The 26,975-nt window shown below is 39.4% G+C and overlaps 1 pseudogene across 1 annotated transcript in view; it reads right to left on the bottom strand.

Annotated features, from left to right (window-relative positions):
• The window catches only part of LOC144374741 (junctophilin-1-like), a 68,621-nt pseudogene extending 44,432 nt beyond the window's left edge, over positions 1–24,189 (bottom strand). Inside the window, exons 1-2 of the transcript XR_013434061.1 lie at positions 24,157–24,189; positions 21,830–22,714 (exon numbers count right to left, since the gene is read on the bottom strand). The product of XR_013434061.1 is annotated as a junctophilin-1-like (transcript). The remainder of the gene's footprint in view (positions 1–21,829; positions 22,715–24,156) is intronic.
• Between the last annotated feature and the right edge of the window lie 2,786 nt (positions 24,190–26,975).

Raw genomic sequence — 26,975 nt, 5'->3', positions numbered from 1 at the left:
CTTTTGGGCACGGAATAAAGATTTTACCGGAGAGTTTATGGCTGGGCAACCACAGGCTCATCCACACGTGAAGCCAAAGGCATGGGAGAGCTGCTGTGTAAACTGAGGGACACCAGCAAACTAGTCCAAAGAAATACATCTACACGAAAAACTCAGGACCCACTAAACCAAGCAAACTTTAATAATGGGGAAAAATTTTTTCTATAGAAATCGTCCTGAGAAAATGGAGCAATAGTTCACTTGGGTCTGATTTCCATTTCTTTACATAGGATTGAAAGGAAATGACCAAGGTGGCCTAACCTAACTGCAGGAGCAGCAATGATGATATCCATCACAGACATGCCATTAGCTGCTGAGAAAGATGATAATGCAAATCTGCTTAGCAAGAACAGCAGGATGGTCTAACAGATCAATAATGGTAATTAAAGCTTTAGATGCTAAAAAAGAGAGTGACAATCCCAAGGATATTTAATTGAAAAATGCACGATAATCATAACCCGTCCACCGCACACCAGGAGCTGGGTATGTTCCAAGAAGGCCCTCAGATACCCACTGTGCTGCCCTTGCCACCCACAGCCACTTAGAACCCTTTTTTCCACACTCTGTGTAGAACAAACCCTTCTCATGGTTCAGGATCCAACTCTAACCATCTTTCCTCCTATGAGGCCTTTCCTGAAGCTTCCACATGGATAAATCCCTCTGCTCCTCCAAGCTTTATCCAGCACTTAAAAGATTCTGAAAAACACAGTGGATTCTGTCATGTACCCTACTCTTCTTCTTATGTCACAGTGAGGGAACCCACAGCTCCCTCCAGAACTCCTTCTATACCCCAAAGTGTTTGCTCACAGTCACGTTGACAAGCATGTGTTAATAAAGGAGAGTGGTCTAAGTTTTCATGCCACAAAACCCAGGGTGACTGGGTCTGGAGGACTGACTTATAGGCTCCCATTTTAAATTAATTCTTCCAGTGTCATTTTATAGACTACAAAGCTACCCTACTGTATATACAGAGAGAAACTGCTTTTCACTTATTTCCCCAAAGCCTACACAGACACACTTAGCTAAGGATAAAATGAAGATGTTCTAATAAGCTTAAGACAGACATTTCACACTGTGAAATGCAGACTAGTCTAAGAATTTCCTCATATTTTAAAATCTGGCTGTTTCTTCTGAACAGGCTGACTAAAGTAATGCAGGTAGCAATACAAAAACGCAGGTGTGTAGGTTGGCAGTTGTGTTGAGAAGTCCAATCAAGTCCTGCTCAGCAAGGTGAGACCCAGGACAAAGCAGCCCGTGTTCAGCCCACAGCTGTTTAAACTTTTGTAGCAGATGCACCCAGTGGAGAATCAGGTCAGACTGAGTTTCAGAAGGGAAACCTGCAGTACAAGTATCTGTCTCTATAGCCACAGTTTGCATACACCCTGGATCAGCTTCAGGAACTTAAACAGAGGTGCAGCCTGGGCTTTCTTCTTCTTCTTTTTATTTTTTTTCAGATGTGTATGCAGTGTACTTAAAACTATTTACCCTAAACTGGAATTTGGATGAGAATTTCTGCAGTGAGACTTATGAGCCCCAACAGTCCCACTGGGTACAGTGCCTCAGAAGCTGTATCCTATGTCTAGTGTGACAGCAGAACAAGTCTTGATGTGCCCCATTAAGGGGTAAGAGAGCTCACAGATGCTGAGCAGCATTTCAAATGCTTACGGCATGGCAACTCATCGAGCATGCACACTAACCCTGTGGGTTCTATCAACAATCACCCTCACTTTACAGATGAGGGAAACAAGGCATGGAGATGCAAAGTCAATTGCTTGTGAGGCCACTCAAAGCAACAGAGCCAGTTTTCTGGTTCTCAAGTCTGTGTTCTTTACCACTACCCCATATTGCAGAAATAATTCAAAATAATTCCCTAAAACTCTCTGAGAAAAAAAGAAAATCAGGCCCTCATGTTAAAGATGAATCATTTCGCTTTTCTCCCCTCTGAATTTCTTGGTGATGTAGCTCACGCTCACTTCTTTTCTGATTTTAGGAATCACAATCGAAATGAGAGCCAGCTTGAGCTGGCTAATTGCCTCTCCTTCCCAGGACCACACTGACTAAAATGAGGGAGGGTCCTTTATCAGAGGTGAAACTACAGAGCTGTGCCAGGATAGGCTGGAGACCTGTGTTAGAAGACCTGGGGACCAAGACGCCCATCTCTCACCTGCAGTTCCTGGAGAGGAAGGACTATCCTACTGCATGAAGACCAGGGTTCCTCAGTATTGCCTTCATCTCAGGCTCACCTTCCAAATTATAGCACAGGCTCATTCTGGTCTGTCTTGTGGGATGGGATTGGGGTGACAACCCTGCAAATCTGAGTGAGCTCCTTTGAAGGAGGGAGCTGGTGGAGCCATGCAACCTGCAGCCACTAAACACAAGCGGCCCAAGGGGCATGAAGGGGAATCCTGTGAATGAGCTCCCGCGCCCAGGGCCTAGGGACTTCTCTGTAACTTGACTTCTCCCTGCTGAAGATCAACTTTCCCAGCTCCTGCTCTCTGTGCACCTCTCTCAGCCTATTGAGTGATTAACCTGACCACAGACCTATCTCATTCATGTCTCCAGTCTCAGTTCTAATGGAGGCCTGTGAACACTGTAAGGAAGACAGAGAAAAGCCAAGGCAATGTCAGTTACCTCGACTCAGACAGGCCAACAAATGGCAGGCCGGGATAGATCTGCCCCGAGTCACACAGGCCAAGGCACAGTAGGCTAAAACCAGCACTGGGTACCAATTCTATACCCAATTCTCTTCTCCTAGGAATTCCTTCTCTTCCTTCTAACAACTGTTTTGGGTGTTGCTCCCACACGTTGCCCGACTTCCATGTAGCTCTTGCATTGCTAGTTGTTTCCATATCCACCTCTGTCACTTGGTCATACAACTTCCTGGATGACAGGGACATCTTTTTCATCCTGGTTTCTCCCAAGGTACCAACTGTGCTTGGTTTACTTGGAGTAGGCATTTGAGACGTGTTGGTTAAAATGATTACAAAATTCACTCTAACATAAATATTTGGTGTCTACCTGCCAATTCAAGTTTAATGCACATAACAGTCTGCCAAGCATCTACCACTCTTCTACTCTGCAGATGAAGGACTGTGAGATATGCCAAGGTTAAGCCAGGTGTCCCACTCCCATAGCCAGCAGCACAGAGTCTGAGCCGACTCTCCAGCTGCAGAGTAAGTCTTGTTAACCAGTATCCACACACACCGCCTCTCTGAGCCCCGGAACCACACAGGTATAAATGACAACAGCATGTTCATTTTTTCAGGGAAGAAATAATGAAATCTCTTAATCCTCCAGGATTTTGCCCATGCAGATCCCTGTGCTTGGAAAGTTATTCCCTCCCTTTCTACCTTATGAAATTCCATGTTCCCTCAAGACCCTGCTCAAGATGAACTCTTGAAAGTCTCTTATTGTCTCCAAGTGGTTAGGGACCCTCTGCTGGGCTCTTACATATATTGTCCTTTGCTCTGTCACTGCTTACAAGATCTTAGATGACCTGTGCGAGATTTCTTCTCAATCTCTTGCCTCAGACTATGAGATCTCTGAGGGCAAGGGCTGCCTTTCATGATACTTGGCATGGAAACATTTAATAATTGTTGGTTATAAGGATTTATTAAGCACCTATTAAATATTCACCTGATCTTATTTAATTCTTCCAATCTCCTACAACTAGGTGCCAAATTGTCCTGTTTTTTGGATAAGAAAGATAAGGTGTCATAGGTCTCAGATTCTACCTGAATAAAATATCCTACCTCAGCTCAGTCTAAGGTCCCAGAGTCTTTCTGGCATCCTTGTACCAAAACACAGGTTGGAGCCAGTACCCTGGGCAGAGCAGGATGTTCTCATGAAGTTTGCCTGCAGGTGGATCTCTTGGGACCTGATCTGAGACCTGTGAAAAGAGTAGGTACATTCTCCAGGTCATGGGCCAGTGGGACCTCTAAAGCTGCAACTCCTTCATTTGCTCATCTCATTTCATTTATGTGTACTTCAGCTGAGCCCAAAGAAATCAGTGTCACTAGCCACAAAAGAACTTCATGTCAACTTAACTGAACAACTTGTATGCAACAACCTCGGTAAGACTTAAAAAATGCATATGTAATATAGCAGTGTCAAGTTGAAATATGAACTGTCAGAAACCTGATTAAACCTTAGCCTGTACTGCATATTCTAAATCTCTAAAGAACACCTCTAATTCAAAGAAGATAAACCAATCACAACCAACTATTTAGAGTACCTACAGTGTCTTGACATCTGTGTTAAGTTCCATGCAAAGTATAAAAACTGAATTTTTATTATCTATGTGGTATAGATTAATAAGCATGAAGTAGGCCCCTAAAGTCTAAAAATAACCTACTCACAATTATCACTTTCCTTCCCAGTACCGTATGAATAAACATTTTATTCTGGTACAGACCCCAGAGTTACTTCTTATTAAAAGCCATCATATCTTGCTTTAGATTTATGTTTAATTATTAGGAGAATCTTTTAGTAATTCTATATGACTTTATAGCTCATTAGTTATTATTTATTAATTAAGACTATGAAAGTTATTTAGAATTCAAGTGAGAATTTCATACTAATAAAGATGCAAAGGGTGCGGGGGGAAATTCCTGAAAATGTCATGAGAAAATCCAGTAATAGAGCTATTTTCTTTTTTTAATTTATTTTTCAATTTTCAGTGGACATAATATCTTTAGTTTTATATTTTATGTGGTGCTGAGGATTGAACCCAGCGCCCTGCACATGCCAGGCAAGCACTTTACCACTTGAGCCACATCCCCAACCCCGAGAGCCTATTTTCAATTCCCAAAGTTCTTTATACCTATTTGGTGCATCTCCTGCAAAGATAGCAACTTGCCTAAAAATTCCATTTAACCCATCAGAAAATGCCTTTCCTAACCACCCTTACAGCCTTATTAAAGTATAATTGATAAGTAAAACTCACATATGTTTACAGCGTATAATTTTCATATATGAATGTTTTCATATATGAATAAATTCTGGAATGATTAAATTGAGCTAATTAACATATCCAAGCAATCCCTTCTTCTCTTCTGTGGATTGAAAACAAACATTTTATGTTTCTTGCTAACTCAAAGTCCTCATACAGACCAGGAGTATAAAGAACCACTCAATGCAATCCATGATTGTGCAAGAGCAACGAGCACGGCTCTGGCTGCAGTGTGTGCCCTGGAACACCAGGAGTATGAATGACAATGGCATTTTCATTTTAACAGGGAAAAAACAAACAAATATCTCATTCCTCCAGACTTTTTTAGCCATGTTGGCACATGTGGAAAGTTCTTCCCCTGTCTACTTCTTGAAGCTGGAAGAATTTATGAAGTGTTTGTGATGCAAACAATTATATTTTGACTCATTTATTAATAAGAGTAAAAATATTTTTTTCATAATTTCCTGTTTTATAACCCTTAAGGAATACTGTTAGTGAACTAGAGTAGAATATTCTGTAATGACATTTTCCTAATAGAGAAATGAGACTGCCTGTCAGGGACCCCTTCACTTTGCTGACCCCACTACACCTTCCTGCTTCCCTTCAGAGGGGTAGCAGACTGAGATGAGCTGGGGGCCTGCTCAAGTAAGGACTTGACCACCACCAAGAAGGCTGGACTATGCTCCAGGATAGCTCTCAGGCCCTCCATGGATTCTTCATCCTGATCCAGAGACAAAGGTCAAACAAAGCAACCCTACCAGAAGGCAGAGTAGGGACCAGGGAATGAAAAGATATAGATGGTACTGGGTCATGAACAAAGAACAGGCCCTCAGCTCCCCTTAATTTTGTTCCTACTCTGAACTCAAAGTGTTCTTTGCAGAACTCCTAACTCACTCTTCATCCTACCTCCTTCATGTAGTTAAACTGTCTGGCAATGTCAAACATTAGCCACTGCAAGTTTTCACACTCTAATTGGTAAGACAAATATCTTTACACAAGACACTGTGCTTATCCTTTTGTTGTGTTTTGCACACAAAGAACTAATAAAAGATGAAAAATGCCTTTTGTGAGGCAAAGAAAGTCACAGGTATTAATTTCATCCTTTTATACAGACTGAGTCAAAGACAACTAGCAGCATGAAGAGTTAGCTAAAGCTCATGATAACATCACGGTGGACTAGTTAGTGTGAAAACTACTATATGGATTATGTCTTCACTAATTTGATTAGATTTTAGATGATGGAATTACGCTAATGTATTACATTTCAAACCACAATCAAACATTGTTTGGTATCTTATTATAAAATCATCTCTGCTTTTTCCTTAGAGATCTCTCTTCCCTAAGCCCCTTCTTAACAACTGTTTATGATAAATGTCAATCAATCTTTGATTTTTTTCATTTCCTCAGGAAGTCCTTAAACATTCAAGGATCTATAGCTCCAAACATGAGACTCATGTATCTTATTCCACCTTGAATGCCCAAGCAAGATTCCTTCTTGTCTTCCCCCAAGTGTCTCGACAATACTCACAGTTCCACAGGTGCTTTTAGCTAACTGTATTAGTATCTTTAGAGTTCTAGCTGCCTCGTACACAACTAGCTGCATCTGAGATGATTTTCCCTTTATAAAGTTCAAGGGTCTAGTTTTCTTTGCCTGAATTGATTTATTCATGTCCTTGATGTCTTCTTTCCTGTCCCCAACTTCTGTGGCTTGCAATCTGCTGTGTGCACAGCAGCTAAGATCACCCTCCTCAGATGTTGTTTTGCTCATGTTACTAACTTCCTCGGAACTTGGAGATGGTTTCCATTTGTATGTTGCATAATACCTGATTAGTGCTTTTAAGAGTCTTTCATAGTCAGGCACCTCATATCTAATTGTCCTCTGCTCTTTCCATGACCCAGCTGTGCTCTACACCTCAGCAATCCAATGGGTCTCTTGGATTATACACCGAACAGGGTGGTGCAGAATTCAGAAGGGTTTTTGAGTACATTTTTTGTACTCACATTTGTGAATAAGACTCCTCAGAGGATGAAGCTCCAGAGTCTAAATATGACAGCAGGGTTGTATTGAGCTTCTCCAGCCTCCTACTTTCCTGTTTTTCTTTCTTTCTTCTTCTTTTAAATTCTTTGCTACCAGAAACACTAATTTTCAGGAATTTTGGGAGTAGCACCACTACTGCTCTCCATAAGTTTATGAACTTTCTGGATTGCATTTTTCCTAGTGGTAAGATGAAGACAAGAGGAAGCTGTCTGCATGGGGAAAATCCTTGTCTTCTAGTTCTAGTGACCACAAGAGTCATGCAGGAACATCAACACAGAATGTCAAGAGGTCAATGAGGCCCAGATCAGACCTTCTCCAGCAGACTCTAGAATGGCACTGCCCACAGACAAGGAGCACTGGTGGTCTTTACTGCCAGAGTGGGCTTCCTTCTCCTCAAGTTGTTCAGTCATGAGACACACTATCCTTCCCCACCTGGCAATACCTCCACTCACCTCTGCCAAGCATGTCTCAGCCTCCTTTGAAAACATTGCTCACAGATCAAAATGCTCCAGACCAACTCTACCTGGCACCCAATGTGAAAATTATATCAGATCTCCTTTATTCATGCCATCTAATTTTTCTGCCTTTGGTTATTAACTCATTGCCTCTTAATGATCAGCATGTGCTCACACATACACTCACGTGTTTATGTGAACACTGTGGGGAGTGGGAGGCCCATTTTCTTTTCTTTGTTGGCCTATTCCTTCTGTTTCCCTTGAAGCACCTTTAAAGATCTTATTATTGGGCACTGAATGCAGTGGTGGCTCTGTAACTGTGACCAATATGGCAACTGCAATTTAAACTTTCAAATACAATAATATTTAGTAACTTTGACACTGCAAAAATAACAAATAACTGAAGATTCTAGGGTAAAATAAAAGAAAAAAAAACCCGTTTACATACGCTTTTCTTACCCTTGTTTTAATTTGTGAAATTAAACATTAGCAACTGTCTGTTTGCTAATCAGATTTCAAGAATTCCAATGGGCTGAAAGTTATTGTGAACTAGTGAAGTGTAAGGATAACTTTCAAAATTCTTTTAATGTCTAATTCATACGGTAATATGAGGGGAAAAGAAAACATTACCAGGATATGAGGCCAAATTAAAAACAACATTGGAACTGCTTTATGAATAAGCCAATTAATCATTTTTAATTCCTCTAAGCCCAACTATTATGACATTTACATAAACTGTCCTGAAACCTTCGTGGAATGAGCAGGGCGGTATTCAACAGTGCTGGCTGAATTGTTTTTGCACTATTTTTAACTACTTCCTGCCTGTATGTGTTACCTCTGTCAGACTCTAAGCCAGTGATGGGGTCAGGCCCACACTCCAGCATGGTATGAAGTGTGTATTTGATAATACTTCTGAGATGAACAAAAGAATGATCAGCATTCAAGTAATGATCCTGGGTACTTCTAAAAAGTTTTTAATTTTGATCTTCCTAATTACACTTTCATTCCTAATGGTTTACACCATAGGAATGTTTCCCTTTCAATCCACCAATCCTCTGACCGAGGACAAATGTGGAGTTGGAAAAGTGAAAATGTCAGTGATATCTCACTGTTTTCTGAGTAATTTCTATAAGAAGCATCGTTGGTTTTGGTATGTAAAGTCAGGTCCAAAAAAAGGCAGAAAAGGGAAAATTCACACAGTAATGAGATCCCAGGCTCAGGTTTTCTGTAATAATTTGGAAAAGTTTCACACTTCTTGCATCCATTTTATTGATTGAGACTCATAAAGAAGGGTTTTTTTTATATGTTTGAAATAAATCATCCATATTCTGGGAATGAATGAACCTTTCCGTTAACCTCATGGGCAACACACAACATCTTACACTTGCTTCTGCTCCTCACCCACTATTTCCAGTACACCAAGTCCTGCTGATTTTATCCCATGGCTCCTGCCCTTGACCAGAATCTTTACCAAAATCTCCTCCCAGACCAGGCCTCCAGTCTTGGTCCCTCTGAATGCCTTCTCCATAAAGACATCAGACCTCCCATCTCAAAGGCAGATGGCTCTCTGTTCAAATCCCTTTGAAGACCTCCTAAAGCCAACAGTCAAAAATGCAGCTTCCAATCTAGATCTTGTTGCCTATCATGTCCCAGTCTCTACCTACCAAACCTCAGAATACACTCTGGGAAGCTTATAAAATGCAAATGTCTGGGCCTCATCCTAAGAAATGTTAAATTCGATACTGGATAGAAAAGCAGGAACCTTTTTTTTTAAAAAAATATTTTTTTAGTTGTTGATGGACCTTTAGTTTATTTATTAATATGTGTGGTACTGAGAATCGAACCCAGTGCCTCCCACATGCTAGGCAAGTGCTCTGCCACTGAGCTATAGCTACAGCCCCAAGAGCAGGAACTTTTGAGCACTCCTTGTGATTGCCATGGGTGGATAAATGGTGTCCATCCTGGAGGGCACCACTTGCCCTAGAGAAACATTGTTCTTCCAGGCCCATCTGCTTGCACGAACTTAGGCTGTACATACACTTTCATTTCATTGTGTCTCTGCTCTGATGCTTCCTTCCTTCTGTAACATCCCTGCCATTTGCTTCTGACCTAAACTCCCCTCCTTTTCACAGCTCAAGCTCAGCCTCATTCCATTAAGCCCCATGTGCCTTCAGGGTCCTTCTTCTTTTGCATTTGCATAGCATTTTTTCTTAGAATTTACTCTATTATACTGACATTATCTGTTCATGCTTGGCCTGCAAATTTTGTGGCAGTTGAAGAATAACATCTTTTCAATGACACAATGATAAATCAAAGTTTGTGACTAAATAATACCATCCCCTGACAGCTTGACCTTTATGAACTGAAGAAAAGTACATGGGTTCAAGAAAACATTCCTAACCCAATACTCTAAACCCAGAGATGAAAAGCCTGTTATGCTACCTGAGACTCAGACTAGAGCCATCAATTTTCTACAGACACACAGGGTCGTGATGAAGATTAGAGGAGATAATAATGTCAAGGTCACACCACAAATCCAGGCACCAGATAACCACTCAAAGAGCTGTTGGCTGTCTACGTGGCCCAAAGGTTTCACCCAACTCAGTATCTTCAGACCAAAATGGGAAGGGCACAGGTACTAGCATATGATTCCCTTACAAAAATGTTGAGCAATGTCTACATGATTTCCTTATCTGGAAACACTGCCAAAAAAAGTTAATTCACTACCAAACAACTTTGATGTCTCTGGATCAAAATATCGCTAACAGGATTCCTCTATCACACCTAATCATATTTGTACAGACTCTATGCAGGAATCATTTGATTCTCTAAACTTTTAAAAAGAAACCACTAATCACTTTCCCTTTTGCATTATGAAATTTGTAGACATTTTATGTATTTCCTGTTCAAAGTGTTCCTATTATCAGGGGCAAGATTGCTTATTTGAAGAGACATTTTCTGAGATTGAGTCATTGAGCCTGCTACGGACCTTAAACATAATCACAACTAAGAGAAGTTAGACAAAGTGAGCTGGCCTGGAGTGAGGACATTGTTGACAGAGAGTGCTCCTTGTGCAGAGATCCTAGAGAAGTGTCTGTGATGAGCCTGCCCAGGCTGCCTCCTGGGGTGGAGGTCCCTCCAACCTGCAGCCCTGCAGCATCTGCCAGCTGTGTAAGACCACCACAAACTGAGCTGGGTATTTGCTTTTAACGGCAGGTTTCTTATTAATCTCTGTATTCCTGGGGCCTAGTGCCATGTCTGGACAGAGCTGGCACTAAATAAATGTTTGCCAAATGATGTTTCTTTAGAATAATAATTTATGAGAGTGGTATTTTGTTCCAGGATGTTGCCAAGGGGGAAAAATAATCCAACAGATCTTAGCTGCTCACTGGGTAGTTTCCCTAGTCAGAAATCTTAGAAAGCATAATTTTGTAAATTCAGGAACAGAAATTTTGATACCTGAATTGCACTGTCATCAGGCAATGGATTCCTACTCATTTAAGGCGAGAGCTGCTGACCTTTACCTCTTAAAAAGAGTTGTGTCTAGTATCACACACACAGGATTACCCTTCCTCTATAAGTCCCCTAAACATCTCTGTTTCTTAGAGTTGGGATCTGAACTGAACCCTGTGGCAGATCACAAGTCCAGTGCTAATTTCTCACAGTCCCAGGCCCATGTTCTCTGTAATCATTTGGGATTGCATTTCAAAATTTAAGAAGTGAAAAATCCAAATTCATCTTTCTCCGCAAGTTTCCTGAGTAAACAGGGCCACCATCCATCCAGCTGGCCAAGCCAGAAGCTCAGGAGTCACTCTGACTCTTCCCACACCTACTCAGTACCTGGTCAGTCCTAGTGGGTCTGCAGGGGTGGGGGGCTCTCATCCATGCATTTGCTTCTTTCCATCCCCACTGCCACTGCTTAGCTCAACCTGTGGGCTCTTACCCAGATTACTAGTTACCAGGTGACTACTTAAAATTGTCTCCAGTTTTACTGCCCCTTACCTTCTCCAATCCCTCTGCTACCTGCAGCCACAGTGGTCTTTCCGTTATTATTCATCTCTCAGACCTCCCCACCCCCCACAACTACCATTCTCTTTTCCGACGACATTCCACATTTTGTCATGCCCTCAAATATATAAGAGATATTGTCCTTTGCACCCTCCTATGTCTTCTGGAAAAAAACATCCTGTGGTTGCCAGGCTGGATGCTGCCTGCAGAATCCTGCCTCCAGCCCCAGACTATGATTAAGCCCCTGCTATGTGCTACCTAAGCTCACAGCAACATTCCAATTATCTGATAGGTAACTGCTTTTTAAAATCTGCCTAACTCAAGTGGTAGCGTGCTCGCCTGGCATGCGTGCAGCCCGGGTTCGATCCTCAGCACCACATACCAACAAAGATGTTGTGTCCGCCGAGAACTAAAAAATAAATATTAAAATTCTCTCTCTCTCTCATTCTCTCTTTTAAAAAAAATCTGCCTAACCAGACTCCATGAAGGGAAAGAACTAGGTCTTAATCATGATTTTACATTTACATGACAACCTATTAATACAATGAGAAAATCCATCCACAGCTCAAATGATTTTCAAATCACTGGGCCAAGCAGGAGTGAGGATGGAAACGAGTCACCAGGGTTGGTGGGAGGGTAGGTAACACTCCATCACCTGATATGTCTCCATTCTTACCCCCAAACCCTAGATTTCTGGTTTCTGTGGTGTATCTCCTCAACATGTTCTGACTAACCATTCCCCTAATGCAAGAAAATACATTAAATCTAGAAATTCAAAAATCAAATTTGAAAATATCCCACATCTATGTAAAAAGTTAAACAGGAACTTTCAGACCCAAACAACTGAGACCAAACCTTGACAGAGTAAAATCTGCCAAAAGGTTTAATCTTCTTTAGAATTTTTTAAAAATTAACAAAAAAGTATAACAGAAGTTATCTGTTGATCGTTGGCATAAAATCTATTGTTTTGCTAGAAAGTGAATAAATATATTTTAGTTGGCTTAAATAAGTTTCTTTTGGCCACATGGAAATTCTAAGAAGATTGACTTCAAAGTGTTACACTGTTTTGAAGGCAATTTTGATTCCTTACATATTAAATTTCTGAGAAAGAAGCTTATTTTTCATTTAGCATACTATACAAATAAATGTGAAACACCAATTAAAATAGAAGGGCAAAATTATGAAAAGCTGATTTGATTTTATTCTCAGGAGGCTCTTGTACTAAAGCTGAATGACTTGCATAAATACCTTTGGCATTTGCTAGACCCTGTTCCTAAACACAATGTTCATATTTCATCTATAATAAAAAAAGCATCTCAACGATTTGCAAGGCACTAGTCTTGCAAGCATCCAGTCTAGTGTCTTGAGTAAAGTGGGATTGGCAAAGTCAGCTTAATCCATAATGGAAAATTGTGAGCAGGGTGCTTTGGCTGCCTGGCAGCTGCTGCTAGGAGCAGCCTCCCAGCTCTGTGAGCTTGTACACCAACTCTACCACTTGTCCCAAACAGAATTCTCCAGTCAATGCTGAAATCCAGAATATGAATGCTGTCACAATTTGAGGGACTTTCCAGAAATTATAATAGAAGGGTGTTTTCTGTTACAGATGAAGCTATACTAAAAACAATCTACTGCTTTAATTCTTCAAACTTATACCACCAAGACAGTGTTATATTTCAGAGCTAAATGAGATGGAATCCGTTTAAATTTGAACGATCTAAGCAAACTCTAGAGTTAAAATAAGGTCAATATGTGTCCCCCAAATCTCGCTTGCCATCATCCTGGGTTTTTTTTTTTCTCTAGTATTCCCAGCCAGTTTTCACTAAGTAGATTTCTGCACAATTAAATATTATCTCATATCCCATTCATGGAACAGAAAAGCATCTTCTCCTGCCTGGCCTTCCTTGTTCAGTAATAAAAATAGAGAGACATGCCTACAAGACTTGAGTTTTAAAATGCATGTTTTTAATAACCTAAAAGTCTGGATTACTGTGTGATCTTTCCATTCATTATGGCCTGCAACTAATTCTCATTAAATTTGTATTCAATTGAACCTACTTATTAGTCATGGAAATGCATGCCCACCTCAATGCCTCTGAGTTTGTGAATGAGCCTAGACTTGTGGGGGTGCAGGGCTGGAGGAAGAGGTTTTAAAAGAAAGATCTTCAGAAGAAAAATACTCAAAGAAGGTTTTACCAAGTTCTCCTAACACAATGTGTTCCTATGTTGTGCATAATGGCCTGTTAAACTCCAGGTGTTGTAACTGCAGAGCTGAAGGAGGGGTGCCCCCACTAGAGCTCCGTGTCTCCTTTACACCTCCTAGTTCTACTGCATCCAAGCCTAGACCTTCCTTGGGGGCAGGACAGAGCTGCCCCCTGGGAGGTCATCTTTTAGGTTCCAGCTGCTCTCTCTGAACCTCCACAGATAATCCTTGGTGCATGCTCCTGTATCCTGGATAGAGAAGCATTAGTTTCTTTAAACAGCATGGAGACAAACATGAGGAAGTTAGATCAGGCTCCATGCTTTCTTCCCTTTGAGACAGGAATTCTTTGGTAAAGAGGAGAAACATGCATTTAAACCCTTACTGTACAATAAAAAATTATAATATGCATAAAAGGACCATAATGACCTACAGAAACATACTTAAACAATATGAAGGTAAAAATATTTTATTATCCTGTATTGTCTTCAGAATAGTAGCCCAGCATAATTCAATAGAAATACATATGCCATTTTTTTTCAGTCTTTAAAAATATGTAACTGGCTGGGTTCAGTGGTATATGCCTATAATCCCAGTGGCTCAGGAGGCTGTAACAGGAGGATCACGAGTTCAAAGACAGTTTCAGCAATTTAGCAAGGCCCTAAGCAACTCAGTGAGACCCTTTCTTTAAATAAAATATAAAAAAGGGCTTGGAATATGGCTCAGTGGTTAAGCATCCCTGGGTTTAATTCCTGATATCAATTAAAAAAAAAACAGAAAACCATTATATGTATACATATATAGATAGCTGGATGTTTGCCTATTGACAAAAAAAAATACATTGACTCCACACAGAACTCGGTGCTAGAGATGGAACCCAGAGTCATGTGCATGCTATGTACACTCTCTGCAATGGACCCTCGGCCCTCCCCAGCAAATCTTGATATGTACTCACATCTATGTTCAGGTGGTGGGCTTGATGGGTTTTATCCCTTTTCTTTTGCTTACCACTGCCTCCCAAGTCTTCTCTTCCTTCCCTTTTCTTCCTCACTCCATTTTACCTCCATCCCACTCTGGCTTCTTGGTCTTCTACCAACTTTTACTTTTGAAAATGGTACTATTAGGATTGAAATACTTCCCTGGACATTAACTGAATTCACTAATTGATCATTTACCAAGCCCTGTGACATTCTCTCTCATTCAATCTTCAAAACCATCCCACTGTGAAGGCAAGGTGAATATTAGCCTCTGCTTCCAGTAACTTTTGTGAGCCTCAGATGAGGGTTTTAACCAAACCTCTGGAACTTGTTCAGAGAAGTGCTGGTTATAATAGGTGGGAATGGGGTTGGGCAGCCAAGGTGCAGATATGAAATAAGATAGGCATCACCACTAAAGAAAATAATTACATAATGATATTTTTTATTTTTAATATTGGGGGGGGTTGTAGATGGACACAGTACCTTCATTTTATTTATTTATTTTTATGTGGTGCTGAGGATCAACCCAGTGCCTCACACGTGCCAGGCAAGCTCTCCACCACTGAGCTACAACCCCAGCTCCAAGTAATGTTCTTTTTAGCTGTAAATTCCTGTAAGTTGACCTGTCAAACAGTCTCCTCAAGAAATAAGTTTCAAAGCATTAGAAGGAATTCATCTTCCTACAATAATCATTGTGCTAACTAAAAATTAATCAGAGCCCCAGTCAAAAACAAAAGAAAAACAAAAAAGCCATGGAAAAGGTAATTTAAGGTTGATTTTTAGAAATATGACCACTAATATTACAGAAGAGAAACGATTAATTATGTAAATGATTAATTTTGATTTGTGAAAGAGAAAGGGTATCCTTTTGTGCAATAGAAATTAAATATGTTAAAGTCCTGTCCTTTCATAATAACTTGGCAAAGAATGAATCTTTCCCTAAAAATCAATAGTATTCAGTTTAATTTGGATACATAACATATACTGACTCATGGCTGACATTGGGTTTAAATTACTCATGAGTGAGGTGTGAATCAAGTCAAGCAACCTTGCACAGCACAGTTCTATCTACCCCACCCAACCTGATGTATTCAACTGATATCATATTATTTGAACTTAAGAACAATGTTCCCCTCCCCGACCCCAAATGTCAGGACAAGAAAAAATTTTCAAAAGTAGTAAGGACAGCTGAATATTCAGCAGACTTTGAGTTTTAGAAGACAATAAACTCCCATTTCCTGACTTAGTATATACTGCCATGATGTCAAATGTATATGGGATGAAACAATATTATTAGAGTAAGTTGACTTCCTGGAGTTGCCGTGTCTTAAGAGAAACATTCATATGTACCACTGATCAGCTCAATACCTGTGAAGAATGCAGAAAAGTTTGGCTTAACTTGAAGTTCTATTCTCTGGCCATGCCTTATAATGATAATAATGAAGTTGAAAGGGTACTTAAGACCCACACTTTTGCAATTTCTGCACTTTCTGGACTATTAGTATAGTATGAATTATTGGGGGCTAAGTTTCCTTACTTCCAACTATAGTTCATAAATGCCCAGCAAAATCAAATTAGAAGGAGCACTCATAACCTAAGCGGTAAGAATTTAATTCTTCATTCATCATTACTAGAGCACTTACCTACGTCCGTGATCTAAGCTTATGATGAATATACAAAAGGGAGCAAACTGTCCTTTGGGATCAGTCCATCTTTCCCAATCCAGTTGTGGCAAGAGATATTCAACAAATGCACTGATGTGCAACAGTAATTTAGTGTAACTGGGGGGATTTAAATCTAGAGGATGGAAGTGGAATGGGAGGATGTGGGGTCCAGGAACCTGTGAGGAAAAGACTTTACGCCTAAATCTGAATGAGGACTGTGGAGTTGACCATGTAGAGGGAAGGGCTGAGCATCAACTCTCCTCCCCAGGTAAAGAAAGCTGTCACAGCTGAGTCACTTTGAGGGGAGTGTGGCATGAAACTGTATCTTTTAAATCGAAAGTATGGGAAAGAGTTGTTTTTTTTTTTTTTTTAATCCTACAGGAAGAGCATGTATCATTTTTATTTTTAAGTCTAAAACTGGCAAACATGGAATCCAACCTCTAGTTCTGAGGACAGATGGAGTAGCAAGCTCACCCAGACTGGAGGCCCTTCACATTCTATCCAACTGCTTCCATGCCTCATACAGCCACACCTGTGACAACCCCACACCTAGGGTTGGGGCTGAGGCTGGGCAGCAGGGAGAACAGTCTCCTTCCTAACATGACCTGTCTAGGTCATGACCTGTCTAGGTGCCACTGTTATCACCTGAAGTGGCACTAATGGTCGGAGAGAGGTTGGTGACAGCAGCAGCACAGTCCCACATGATTGGTGGGCCTGTCCCACTTACTGACCCTTCAGGGAAATGCTGGGAGATCAGCCAGCTATGCACCAGTGAGCTCCACTAGCTTGAGTGAAGCTGTCAGGTGAGGTGGGCAGAATGGAGTAGTTCTAACTACCTTTCTAACCCCCCACACACCTTCTGGTTTCTTCTCACAGGTCTGATATGGCCTGCTAGCATAAGCCAACACTTGGGGTTCTTGATTGCTTTAGGCAGCTGTCTCCCATCAGTCTTCCTGTGTATCTTCTATCCTCTAGCATGGCAACTACTTCCCCCACAGCTTAGAGCACACAAAGCACTGCTTCTGACTATACCCCTTCCTAAATGATCGAATTATCTATTTTTTCCCTGTTTGTTTATGGTGCTGGGGATGAAACCCAGGGCCCTGCACATATTGGGCAAGTGCCCTACCACTGAGCTATACTCCAGTCCATACTCATTTCCACAGAAGTGCAGTTCCCCAAGGGTCACTTCTCATTTGCTCTCTTAATCAAATGCCTTCCCTTAAAGTTATTCCTTTAATCATCTTACTCAAGCAGCAGTAACTTCTTTAAAACATCTTTTTTTAAAAAGTTGATTGGAATCAACAATAACCAGATGAAAAATGTGACTGAAATGACAGGGACGGCAAGGAATTACTGCAGGTAAGAGGTGAGGAAATTGCCAATGAACACCCAAGGAACTGTACGAAACTGGAATGATCAGTCTCTGCCTTGGAAATTAAGGTCCTTGGACCAGACAAGATTTCATGACTCTTCCAGATTGGAGATTAGGGGCTTTCAGTCTTCTCTACCAAAACACAGACTGTCCATTATATTTTCTAGAAAGTATCAGGAGACCCATTTTAGTTACAATGCTCTAAACAGAATTCCAGTGATTCAAAAGGGTCCAACAAAACAGTCTGGGTAAATGTGGATGAAGGAAAGACTGAGAGGCCTGGGTGTGGATGCTGGCTCTCCCTGTCCTAAAGTCCCCCAGGGTAGTGTGTGCTTCTACAAAACAGGACAGGTGGCATTACAGGCGGAGAGTTGGCGTGTCAGCTACTGGCATGGAGCAGCTTCAGTAAAAGCCAGGCATGCTTAATTCTCCATATATTCCAAGTTGCTCTACCACCTCTTGAACATTTCTTTAAAAACAATGTTGAGATTTTTCTTAGTTAAGGGTAGTGATTTTTACTCTCAACCAAGACAAAAGGGGAAAATGTTTTGGTTAAATCTCATCAACACAGTACTTTTTGCATTGCAGCAGAAACCTAAAGAAATTTTCTAGGACTCAGCAAGTAATGAACATTCCTTCAGTTTTGACTCGCTAGTAAAGTACCTAGTCTACTGTGTGATGTCTTCTACCCACCATTATGTCATGCCCATCATGAGAATTATGCAGGGTGCACAACAATCCTGCAGAAACAAGCCTCCTACCTCCCTTCACAGAAACAAAACAAAGTCTATAGATCCCAAAGGTAGTTGGTTCTATGTCTCCTATCTCCCTTAGGGAACACTGTTAAAGGCTACAATTATTGTCCCTAAAAGTCAACTTTTATCTTCTGCTTAAGATAAAATGGGATAAGATAACATGGGGTAAAGGTACAAAGGCAGACATATTTTCTGGGATGTAAGAAACAAACAAAAGCCTCTAACACATAAAAAATAACAGAATCAAGATCAATACCATCTGGGTGGACAAACTGAATGGCTGTTAACTATTAAGTGGTCATCTTCCTGTATTGCTACTGGTGAACTAGTGATTTCCATAGCAGTAAGCTCCAGAAGTCTTAGTTTCTAGTTCTTATTCTGACATGATTGGGCCGAGCTGGGGACAGGACAACCCATCATTTTATGTTCTTAATTTTTCAATATTTTTAAAAGCTAAAATATTGGACTGGCAGTGGAATTCAATGATAAAGTGTGTTCCTAGCATGAAGGAGGCACTGGATTCCATCCCAGCACTGGGGGGGAGGGGGACTCAAAACTCAACAGTAACAGCAACTGCAGAAGGACCAGGAAGGACTCTGCAAATACTCTGGCATTATAAAGAGCCACAGTTATTAATAACATAGCTAGAAGTTCCTCCTTCCAGGCAGCAATCTCTAAAACCTTAAGAAAATCTTCCATTAAAAAAAAATTTAAAAGACAGTAGAATTCTAATCTCAAGAGCTAATACATGGGGAATGTTAGTCCTTCAGCTACCCTCTCCAAAAACAAGTTGCAAAACTCTATATCTGTAGTAGTAATTATAGCAAGAAATCTGAAAAGGACTAAAAAATTGAAATAAGCAAAATATAAAAGTTTAGTTTAATCTTTCTATTATGTCACCCAAATAGCAGTATTTTTTAAACTGGGGTAACACTTAACATGAGTCCTGCCCTCACCAAATTTTAAGTGCACAATCTGGTACTGTTAACTACGGGCACGGTGATGTATGGCAGATCTCTAGAATTGTTCAACTTGCATAACTAACTTTCTATTCATCAGCAATAATTGCCCATTTCCCCCCTCCACTCCCTGACAACTACTGCTGTATTCAGTTTCTGAGTTTGACCATTCTGGATACCTCATGTCAGTGGGATCATGCAGTATTTGTCCTTCCATGGCTGGTTTATTGCATTTAGCATGATGAGTTGAGTGTTTTTTAAATAGTTAAGTAAAATCTGCAGTAGTTAGCTGTCTGAAAGATTTTTAGGCTAAAGTTCTCCAGGTTATAACTATAAAATATAGTACTCACAAAGTATATGATCCTACCCTTAAAAGTCTTTCAAAAGAGAAAATGTGAATAGGACTTGGGTAAATGGGTTTTCATGAGACTAACATAATCAGAGATCATCTCTGTATCACAAGTAGCCCGCTTGTATCATGTAGTTTCCTCCAATTTAAACTAGTCATAAAAGTCAATAATAAGTCATTTGCTAGATTGTCTGTACCGGTTTATCATCTGTCAAGAATGAACTTGCCTTTAGTATACACTAGGTTGTAATGTGAAAATAAAATGGAAGAATCCAGGAATGCATTTAAAATTAGAGGCTTGGGCCTAGAAAAAGGTATAAAGTTGCTCTGAAAATTAGCTGAGGGCCAGGGAAACCAGCAAGATTAGATGTGCCAAGTAGCCCAGCTGACAAGTAAACTGAAAGTAGACTTGCTGACCAGAGAGAACCATGATCTACAAAAAATGATGTTCGGGCTGGGATTCTGGCTCAGTGGTAGAGCAGTTGCCTCTCATGCAGGAGGCCCTGGGTTCGATCCTCAGCACCACATAAAAACAAATTAAAAAATATTGTGTCCATCTACAACCAAAAAAAGTAATTTATATAAAAAGATGCTCTGTGGAGAAAATGGAAAAAATCCTTCATGAAAGTTTGTGTTGGTGAACAGGAAACATTCACTTTAAAATAGGATTCAGTTTGGGATGAAGAGGAAAACCTTGAGGAGTTTCAACATAATATCTATCTAAAAATAGTGCAAAAAAAAAGATGGCCTCTTTCACTTTCCAATTAGTGTTTGGGATGCTCAGAAGTAAATAGTGACCCTAAGATAGCATTAAAAATAAAATAGCAGCAGCAACAACAAACTCTCTATAAGTCCAGAAGTATTAAGTTGAATCATATAAAACCGCCCATTTTTTGTACACAAAAAGTTAAGATATCAGAAATTTTATAAGGTTCAATTGAAAAGGGGGAGTTGTCCATTAACTCAATGCTAAGAATAAAAAGTTGAAGACATGCTAATACTTTGCAGTTTCAAAAAGAGGTAGAAGAGTTACTACTGAGGCAGAAACAGAATTTTTAACATTCTATGCCAAACTGATGCTTCAAGTCACACAAAACTACAGCCAGTAGGTATCTATCTAAATATACATCAAAATCTCCACATATAACCAACTTTTTCCTTTCTTTTTGTCTAACCTATGATACTCATACATAATAAAATTTTATTCCCAACATATTCCTCCAGCCCTCTTGATGAATCCCCAAATCTAGATATTAATGGTAAACTTCAAGTACAAAGTCCTCCTGACCCTACCTCCCCATTATCAATCTATTATTCACTCTCAATCTCCCACTCCAGCCCTTCTCTACTGCTTTTTCTTCCAACCTTGGCACAGTGAGTGTCCCATCTGTCCATGTCAAGTTTCCCAGACCCCTTACCTTTTAATATACCAATGATCTAATCTTTCCTGCACAGAATGTGGACATTCTTACAAGCCTGAGTCTCTTTGCCTTTCTCATTCAGAGGAGCTCTGTTGTTTAAAACTACACACACTAGATCTTATCTTAACTTTCTACTTTTGCCATATCTAACAGATCTTCATGGCTTTCTTAAAACCAATTTCACCTATTAAGACTTCAATGAAGTTTGAATTAATGATAATTTTACAGATCTGTTCAACTCAAACATTAGAATAAAGGTACACATTAATACTGGGTATATTTCTATGCGGAGAGAGATTGTCTCTATGGCACACAAAACAGAGCTCTCTGTAGCAGTATTTCAGAGGTTTGTTCTTTTAAAAAGGTAACTTCCTGAACGAAGGAAGAGGTGCAAAGGTTCTGAGTGAACATCATCATGCTGTTAAATAAGTTAGAACAGGAAAGGAAGTATGATGAATCTTCAACATTTTGGGGTGATGTAAATTTTCAGAAAAGTGCAAGTACATCATCTCTGACTTTTATTCTACTGGGCTCATTTTTGGCAAGTGAAGAAACCTATTTGTGATGTCACCAGCAGACTGACAGACAAAATATTTTGAATGACCCGACTCAGCAAAACCACCCACCTTGCATTTACATACCTTGAATTCGCAATTTCCACTTTGGTTCTCGCCATGGTGGCTGCCCTTTGTGCGCCTTCTATTGCTCTGTCCACCTTCTCCCTAGTTTTTGCATTTCTTATTGGTATAAGCTGCTTCCTTATTCCACGGACCAGAATATTATTTTTGTATTTTCCCTCTTCTTTGGAGCGATCAGGGAACACGGTACAGCCATATCCATGCCTCTTGTTATTTGCCCACTCGCCTTCATACTTCATGCCGTTGGAGCGCTTGCTGATGCCGAAACCATTGCACTTGTCGTTCTTCCACTCGCCCATGTAGGTTTCAGTGGTGGTGGCGTCCACGTGGTCTTCCACGGGGCAGAAATCACAATCGACGTCGCCAAAGCTGATGGTGGAGTTGGCATCACTGGAACTAATTCTGCTCATGGCTGCGTCGCTGGGGACGGAGCTCCGCTTGCTAGAGATGGAAGACTTGGACTCAGACTTGCGAAGTTTCATGCTTCCGAGAAGGGAGGGAGCCCCTGCGGAAGAGGCCGCCCTTTTTCTTGCCTCCAAGCTCGGCATCAGCGTGGAAGTTGAGCACGAAGCCTCCACGGGTGCCTGCCGGGCTGTCAGCTGCATCGTGGAGCACGCTGCCATTGCTCTGCTCGCTGCGCAGGGAGGCCAGCGAGGTGCGCAGGGGTGAGCAGATCACCGTGGCCATGCCATAGGGCACATTCTGGCGCACACTGTAGCCGTGCCGCATGCCTCCAGCCCACTGGCCCTGGTAGGTACCTTGGAGAGATCGCAAGAAAGCACAGCATGAGTCAGGGGTACATGGGTACGATGCCTGTGAGCACTGGGATAACTCAGAGCACAGGGCAGGTAGGCCCAAGGTCAGATAGGACAGACTTCCAAGTCCACTCTAGGATATACTTTTCATCCAGTTATAAATTTCGGCCCTGCAATTTTGGCCTTATGACTTCAACTGTATAGAATTTTTCTAAAAGTTGGATAATTTTTACTTCTAAATTTCATTAATTTTTTCTGAGTGAAAACCATTCCCTTCTAATACAAACAGAGCAAACATTAGGAAACAACTTTTCCTCTTTGAAATTAATATTTTAAAAATTCCTTAGGAAGGCAGTGCAACAGGAGATGAAATGAACTATTTGTAAATCTTATTCTAAATTATTAATTTAGCTGAAAATTTCTAAAAATGACTTATGTCTATGTTAGTATAATATTCCAACAAGCACAAAGGCTTAAAATGACTAGCAGTGATCTGAATGCCTGGGACATGGGTTGTCAAATGAATGGTCTTAGATTTTCTGTCACACTCAGCATCTTATTTTTAGGTTAGGGAAAACCATTTAATATATAAAATATACAATTTGGATTTGGGTGAACCTTTCTGAGCTGAGTGACTTGACAAATACAATATCCATCCTGAATATATCGAACCATCATGGGAAAAAAATGAGCAATTTGCTTAACATTTTGCCCTTCAAGTGAAAAGATGAAGTTTTGTACCATATTGCTTGCTAAACCTGTTTCTCCTGGCCTTTCTCTTTATAGATTTATCCAGCCTTTACCAGTGCAGTGTAAATCACATTACAGACTGGAAGCACCTTGAGGGAAGAAATTACTTCAAAAAGGATCACGAAATCCCCAAATTCTGGCTTATGTGTCCTGTGGAAGCTGGATGTTTGGTGACTATACAGCTACGGTGACTGAAAAGAATACTCTCATTAGCACTGGAAAAACTGAGATAAGGCCAGAGGAAACCTATCTTGAGAAAAGATGTACTTGAGAGTATCCATTAAAACTGTTAGTACCAGATCAGTTTTTCAATGAATATTCGCTTTTTCAGAGAGAGAATAATCTGAAATGTTTTCTACAGAATAATCTGAAGTGTTTTTCTACTAAATAAGTACAAATGTCTAAATAACTTGGTACAGGATTTTAAATAATTTTTTGAGGAAATGAAGGTTAAATTAAGGAATTTAGAATTCCCTTTTCAATGCCAAGCCCATTTTCTTTAAACAAAGCAAAATTTTACACTATAGTATCCCCAAAAGCAGCTATCTGGAATTTTAAAATGTAATTACTTCTATGTTAATCATGACAATTTATGATGTCAGAAAATAAATCCTGGTTATGGTCTGTCTGCACCTTACTCTGTTTGAGTATGGAGAATTTTATCTTGCCCTTTGCATTTTATATTACCATGCACAGGTTTCTAATAGATAGGATACATTTTTTAAAATATACTGAGCAATAATGATATTGGTTTGTGTAAACAAAGGCTGATTATTTCATTGCATGTAAAAGCTAAAACTGTAATGATGCCAATTCCAAGACTACCTTCACTTTCTGACCATTCTGACATATTTCCATCATATAAACAGATAAACAGTAGAGCAACAATGGAATACTAAGTGGGTCTGGTACTATGAATATTATATTCTTCATAGATGTGCTCTTAACCTGACATCTATGAAGTTCTAAAGGGATGGGTGAACCATAGCTTTCTCAAAAGGATAAACCCAAAAGGATAGCTGTATAATAACATTTTAGGGTAAGAAGCTTCCTACTGAATATTTGCAATCACCAAACACTGCCACAACATGAAAGGGAACTGAATTATTAGGAAAGTTCAACTTTGACTTTGCCTATATAGATAAAATCTAAATTCTAGGATAAAAGTTATATAATCTGATACATGTACAGTAAAACAAACCACCTTATTTTAGTATTTAAAATCGCTATAATAATATTCTTTTAACTTTTCTACATGATGTTTGTTTTGCCAGGACAGTTTATAAAAATATTGTTTGATATCAATACATATTTACACTTCTTAAAACATAATCATCTTGGTAAATGTTTAACATTGATGGAAAATTAATAGCTAGTTTCCTCAAGTTAGTATCTCCAAAATAAGATCAGTATATGGAATTTTTAAAGAAGTATTCCTTGAAAATCTAGGCTGTTTAAAGCAAGAGCAATAATTAGAAAGTTTAAATCTTTGCTTAACTGTCAAATAGGGAGGGGGGCAGGAATAGCAGCATTGGCCACAATCCCCCCCTATTTTGTAAAATCACAGTAGGAAAGAATTCCTCCATGGCATTGCTAGAAACCATTTTACGGTCAAATTGCAAGTAGTTCATCTGAAATTTAAAATAGATTTAGTTTAGTCAATTAACCTAGAAAAAGGGCCTATTTCTTTATAAAGCAGGTGGGTTCCAATTTCTTCCTGCTGCTCAAATAAAATTGTAATTAGTTTCTCCTGATTCCTAAAGTAGAGATGCAAATTTCACAAGCATAAAAATTATTTTTATGGGTTTTGTTTTAAATTGTGTTCACTTTGGAACTGATTTTTTAGATCTAGCTGTTTTTACTGCACACTCTTGTAGTGGAAAGCATCCAGTTCAGAATGAAATTCAGTCAAATTTGGACTGCTCCGTGCCAAACTTAAGTTTATATGCTACAAAGATAGTTAACAAAATAATGGTTATTCCTAAATATTTTCAATAGTTTTATGACAGGTGAAAAAAACAGTACAGTAGATCAGAATATGCACAAAAAAATTCCATGTACCTTAGATTTGGATTTCTGGAGTATGCTAATTTATTCTTAATTAACATTCAAGGGGTTTCTAGCTCAGCAATACTTCACACACAAATCACTAATAAATTGATAACTTTCAGATGGAATCATTACTTCCTTCTTAACCTTTAGTACAATGTTACCATAAAATACATAGAATTAAATTTTCCCTAAATCTATAAGAAGATGTACAGGAATGAATATGTGGTGGTACAGAGAATGGAGGCAAAAATAACTCTTTAGAAGAATAGGGAAAGTGATAATTCCTACTTTGACCAAAAATAAGTTATAGCAATATACTTCCATTTAGACCATGTTATTATTAAAGGATTTTTCTAATGAAGTGACATCTGAGGGAAAAAACAGTCAACAGCAGAGTGTTGTTGACATTCAAAAGTCATTTTTTAAGTTTTTTTATTTTAATTTCTATTTGTAGCACATTAGGATTTTGGGGTTTTAGGTAGAAAACTACAGTACTATGGTAATATCAAGTTTTAAGGCTGAATTAATAAACAGAAGACAGATTCACAAAGTCATTCTGAAGACTTATTTGGTTTCTATAACACATACATAGATAGATCTTACTGTGCTACATATATTTTGATTACCAGGTATAATGAATACTCTAAACCAAGAGATTTTGTTTAATGACTAGTAACTTAAAAAGGAGACTATTTTTAACCTAAAACTGAAGTGAGAGAACTATTCACAGTCTTCTAAAAGGGTTATAAAATAATGTCCACTTTTAAAAAGTAAATTTGGCAATCCACTTTTGAGCATGGAATTCAGTTATGAGCTAGGGCTTCCAATAAAAATCTAGTCACAAATTAACAAATATAGGGCTGTCAACCAAGGCATGTTCTGTCCATTGAGAACATTTAAGGGGCCCTGATTAACTACTATGGAATTCAGGACTCATACAGCCCACAGAAAAGTATTAAAGTTTTTTTTTTAAATCCATGAGAACCATATCTTTTATTTATACTGTAGGATGAAAAGATGTCCGTTTTAGCCAATCCTACCATTCTGCTGTTTTGCATTTGAAACACAGCCCAAGTATTCTGAGTAAGTGAAGTGTACAAATTGTATAAGCTTTTATATAACCAATGGCATAACTGGGGTTGCAGTGGGCTGGAGAAACTTTTAATTGGATCTCTTTAATATCCTTTAACTCTGAGGGGCTTAATTCCAAAAGGTGATGGCCTCCACACAATCCTTTTCAATTAAATATGATCATGTTTATTATCAGAAAGTGTACCTTGCCAATGCATGACATTCATCTTTCTCAGTTTTGCATACAAATTCAACTTTTGACACCTGTTTCAATAATGTACACTTTTCCCAATTTAAAAAAGGAACTTCTGTCCTACTGTATACAAAATTTCTTTCCCAAATATTGTTAAATATTAAAATAAGGTGATTTTGATTCACAGTCAGGAATACTATTTAGGTCAACACCTTAATGCAAATCAGTTTTTAGTAATGACATTCTGAGAAGCAAAATTGTTGCTAACTTTGCAGCTATAGGAACACATCTTTCAATTTTTTTTTAAATGGAAACTTCACTGCCCATT

Source organism: Ictidomys tridecemlineatus, unplaced genomic scaffold, assembly GCF_052094955.1.
Source record: "Ictidomys tridecemlineatus isolate mIctTri1 unplaced genomic scaffold, mIctTri1.hap1 Scaffold_85, whole genome shotgun sequence".
NCBI classification, from domain to species: domain Eukaryota; kingdom Metazoa; phylum Chordata; class Mammalia; order Rodentia; family Sciuridae; genus Ictidomys; species Ictidomys tridecemlineatus.
This window is presented reverse-complemented; position numbering and strand designations above follow the sequence as displayed.